At 37.7% G+C, this 5104-nt stretch overlaps 2 non-coding genes across 2 annotated transcripts; one reads left to right on the top strand and one right to left on the bottom strand.

Annotated features, from left to right (window-relative positions):
• Window positions 1-1722: 1722 nt before the first annotated feature.
• Window positions 1723-1793, bottom strand: TRNAG-GCC. Its single transcript has one exon. It is a non-coding gene; the product is annotated as a tRNA-Gly (tRNA).
• A 590-nt stretch (window positions 1794-2383) lies between these two features.
• LOC113341170 lies at window positions 2384-2502 on the top strand. Its single transcript, XR_003355807.1, has one exon. It is a non-coding gene; the product is annotated as a U5 spliceosomal RNA (small nuclear RNA).
• The last annotated feature ends 2602 nt before the right edge of the window (window positions 2503-5104 follow it).

Raw genomic sequence — 5104 nt, 5'->3', positions numbered from 1 at the left:
TTTCTTAGTCAGTAACACTTTGGGTAGCTTTTCTTTTTTATGTTTCTTCTTCTTAATCTGAATGCACAATGTAGTTTGACTACGGCCCAAAACAAACGAATGGTTTGAAATTGACAATGGAATGGTAGCACCAATTGGGAGACAACCATTGCTATCGATGGAAATCTCTACATGAGAAGTTGTGAGGATGTGTGCAAGCTGGACCTGTATGATGCAACCACTGATTCTTGGGTATCCAAAACTACATTGACTGCTCCGAAGAGTTGCATTTGCAGTGTGAACTTTTTCCTGCTAGGAAATATTTACCTTTAAACAAGGGGAAGCTCATATGCATGGTTCGTGAAAATATGAGCGTATCTGTGGTGAATGTCTTGAAACATGTAATTGATGCAGGAAGAATGCGGTTTGAAGCATATCATCTTTTTGAAGAAGAGGAAACTCTCGGGTTTGTATGGGAGATGGCGATGCTTGAGTCATGACCTATTTACTTGTGCTAAATCTCATTGATACAAAAATATATTTTCATTTATCAGGGTCGGCCCTGGGCCCATGCAGGCAATGCCTTGCATTGGGCCACAAAATTCAGGGGGCCACATTTTAAAAAGAAGGGTTTGATCCTACCATCCGCACATATAGTATATGAAGTCACCAAGGACTGTCCCAAGAAAACTCAACTTGTCCAAGGCACCGAACTTAAGATTTAGTCCGACTCCGACCAGTTAAAACAGAGGAATTGAAACAAGACGGTACAAAAAGAGAAGTTGGATATGAGAATAAGCAAAAAAAAAGAAAAAAGAATCATGGGTGGGTTCTCATCGCAGGAAGCTTGGCGTGCATTGCAAAGGCCTGAATTTATTTAATGGGAGAGTTCTCATCTCAGTAGGCCAGGTGACGGATCAGCTTACAGTTAGGCTCACAACAAGCTACTTATCATTGAAGTAGCTTCCATGGGGTTCTCTTCAAATTCATCTAGAGGTCCCCCATATATGGTTTTTAAAAGCGTACGCTTCATGCTTCGGAGCGTACGCTTCACTTCAAGTTTCAGCATTTCGCTCTGAAGCGGTCATGTGAAGCACATTTTTCATGAAGCGTGCGCTTCACGCTTCGGAGCATACGCTTCGCTTCAAATTTCAGTATTTCGCTCCGAAGCGGTTATGTGAAATGCGTTTTTGACTTAGTCAACTCCTTTCGCGCCTAATTTTTAAAGCTTTTAGAAGAAAAATATGAATGTTTTAAGGGGGAATCAAACACCCCACCTCCCACTTGCCTGGAAAAGGTTGAATTGATGTACACACACTTTGTTTTTGATAATAATTAGACTTTTATAAAATTTATATATATATATATTATCTTTCTAATAAATTTATAATTATTAGTTACTACTAATTTATTTATAACAAAATATCTGCTTCAAACATCAATCATGAAACGACGCTTCACGCTTTCAATACCTTGCCCCCATAACTGCTGCAATACAACTTTGTGCTCAGCTTTTTAAAGAACTAGACTGCAAATAATTGCTTCGGTTGATCCTTCTAAAAGAAAACATGTACAACACTGAACAAAACAACAAACTGTCCATCAAAGTGGAGGAACAAAATTTGTACATCATCATGTGCTGGTTTGACCAGTTCACACACAAAGAGTTGGTCTTATCTCCTTCCTGTCGACTAGAGAGACCACACTGCAAAAAAGTCACAAAAAAAAAATTAAAAAAAAGAGTGCACCAGCCGGGAATCGAACCCGGGTCTGTACCGTGGCAGGGTACTATTCTACCACTAGACCACTGGTGCTGAATGGTATAGCTTTCCATTATTTTTCTTTCGTTATAACTGACAGAAACCAATTGTAGACTTACATTGAACATTCATGGTACAAAGACTTGATTTGCTAGAACTTTGATTCTATGGTGAGGAAAGAGATATGAGAATACTTGGGAGGAGGAGACAAACAGTGTTAGAATCAAAGTTGATTTTGATCATATGAACGGTGGTGGAATCAAGATGAATTTGATATTCATCTCGAGTCTTTTCTTTTAGTATCTAGAACTGAACTATATTCCAGTGCTGAATCAATAGGAAGGAAACCTTTCCTTCACCATCACCTCGGAAGTAAAATGAGTACATTCTAGAAACTTTGAAGCGCATTCTTCCACATTAGAGTTCTGCTCAAAATGGTCTGTACAAGCGGCATACGCCTATTAAGCACAAAGCAACTATTCCTTCTTTGGTTGGCAAGCCTAGAAATAAACCTGGACTATCTAGCAACTTCAAATCTCGGCTCAAAGTGAAGAATGATTTAGTCCCACAACGATTAGAAATCACAGCTCTACTCAAAATGCTCTGTATAAAATAAGCACTCGACTCTTCCAAATAATTCACGCAGCCGTGCAGTAAGCACAAAGCGAACTATTCTTTCGCCTTTTACTAAAGAATACCGTGTGCTTGCTGCTTTAAGCGGCATACGCCTATTTTTGAAGGGTTTCTCTTTTCTAAGGAGGAACCCAACAATATTCAAAACAAATATTTTACTAGTCTCTACGGCTTGGCTAAGCCTTATGCCAGTTCAGGCGGAATATACCATGTTGGGAGGATGAGTGCACATATTGTGTTCATGCTTGAACAGAAAATGGATTACTAGATTATTTAGGGATTGAAGTCGTTACCAATAGTTCTATTTGCTACTGGTTCAACCAATCACATAGGATTTAAAAATGTTACGGAATAGTTCAATGTATACCGACTATGACACCAAGTGTCTGCAATAGATGTCTTAGATCAGGTCTTGGGCGTTCATCTAAATGCTGTTTCTATACACCAAGGGTTAGAGTACTTGTGCTTTAGATTTGGGATTTATACATTTTATGGTGAGAATATGTGTACTAACTCCAATATGATTACCTTCTCTAACTCTGCAGTTTCCACTGAATTCAACTTTCTGTAACTCATATACAGAAACTAAGCGACTATACCCCGACAACACCAATGACAACTAGGATACACTGAGTATACTTAGAACCAACTCATTTTCATCTGAGATTCTATTGATCCCCGCAAATTCAAACACTGAATACAGTTAAGTAAATCACCAAATTAAATTCAAATTTCCTCATAAACCACTCAGTTTCTAGTAACTCCAACCATGAGTTACTAATGTGCATAAAATGGGCACCCCGACCAAATCGATAAGTTAAAATTTTAATTACTTTCCTTCTTGCCGCAACGGAACTTACATAATTGCTCTCCTTCGACAGTGAATTAGCCGCAGCTCCGGAAAGTCAAAGGCTTTGAGCCTCCTTCATCAAAATGTGCTTCGTAAGCCAAAAGTTCCCCTTTCAGTTGCCCGGCCCAGAGTTATTAAGGAGGTCTGCACGACAATAGGTAGTATTCTCAGACACAATTTAAACTCCTATCTGTAAGACCTGGCGCTTTTTTCTTATCAGCAATCTGCTGCATTTGTCAGAAGTGTAAAGTTAATTAGTTGCAGAGAGGCTGGTGGTAAACGTTCACACATTAACTTCATTTCATAATTTGATAAAAAAGGGAATTAACTAACTATTCTCATTTGATTCATGCAGATTGCAGAGACAATTATGGTCATGAAGGAATAAACATCCATATTCTCAAGGATGGCAGTAGTTTGGCTGTCAATTCATCTTACGTAACCTCCTGGCTAGATCCTCTCACGCTGATCCCTAGACTAGAGTAGCACCATTCCTCTCGAAGAATGATCCATTTTATCGCATTGAAAAAGGTGTCCATCAAATTATGTCTACTAGTTTATTTGAAGTTCTGTGAGGATGATTGCGTGTTTATAATTTTTTAGGCCAGGTTCACAGGTGACCAAGACTACTCAGAAAAACGGGGATACTTTATAAATTACTAATTGAATTAGGGGATACTTTATGAATTCAAATATACAACCAGCACTTTAGCATTTCAGGCTGTACAACACCGTCCCAGTGAAACAATAGAGTTCAAAGGGATCAGGTGAACAGTGTCATCATCTGACGACCAAAGTACCATTAGAGAATTAAGACAGTTGACAAATTAATGCAAGGGAATTATGTGAGATACATATTAAGTTATTGATCGATCGTAATCAGTCGACAGTGGGTAAAAGGCTATTAGTCGAAAGTGGACTAGCAGGAATGTTTAGCCATCGATCACACGGAATCACAGTTTAGTTTAATCAAGTCTTTCTATCAATGTGATAAACTAGAAAACATGCACTTCACATGGTTGTTGTATCAACTAATAACAGTATATATTAAATAAACCGAGCATTTTGTTTTTTGTTTGAAGTTTAAAAAGCAAAAGTTATTCACAAAGCTAAAGTGCCCCTCCTCCAATAATAGTTGGAGGCCCTGGTGGTGGGATTGTTGCTAGAGCGCGTTAGCCATGTATATAAGATAACTTGATTATGATTCACGTTTTCATTATGACATAATAAATCATTTTAGACTCACTAATCTTCAACAAATCCCTCTCGTAAGTGGTAGGATAATGAAAGCGTGCTTTTAGACTGTAGTAGTTTATTCCTTAAACACGCTTTTTTTACTTCAACGTCACCTGCCCATTATAAATACAACAGGCCATTGAACCATGGTTTTTTTCTTCTTCCTTTTTGCATGTTGTGCAAAAATACGTCAGCATAGCGACGGAGATCATGTTCGAGTGGAAAGAAGTAAGAACCATAGAAAACCAATCAGTAACTCAACACGGAAGTACGTAATATGTAAAACCCGTTTCGCACAACATGGCCAAAAGAAGAAACATGATTCAATGGCCTAATATATATAATGGGCAGGTGACATTGAATATCCTGTCAGATTCAGATCCTCTCTTCATTAAAAACTCCATAGTTAGTAGCATATCATGAATAATTAATTAGAATGAAAAAATTAATACAGATATTTAATTCCCTGATGTGTAGGGATATTTGTTTAAGCATGTAATAACATTGATTAAGACCTTTTTTTCGTCTCCTTAATTAGAGAACTAACCTTTCCAACTAGAACTGCAAACAGAGAATCCTATATATATATATATATAAGAAACATTGAGAGATTACACAGAGTAAGAAAAGGATACAGAAGAAATAA

Source organism: Papaver somniferum, chromosome 1, assembly GCF_003573695.1.
Source record: "Papaver somniferum cultivar HN1 chromosome 1, ASM357369v1, whole genome shotgun sequence".
NCBI lineage: Eukaryota > Viridiplantae > Streptophyta > Magnoliopsida > Ranunculales > Papaveraceae > Papaver > Papaver somniferum.
The sequence above is the reverse complement of the archived record's forward strand: the minus strand, read 5'-3'. Positions and strand labels throughout refer to the sequence as shown.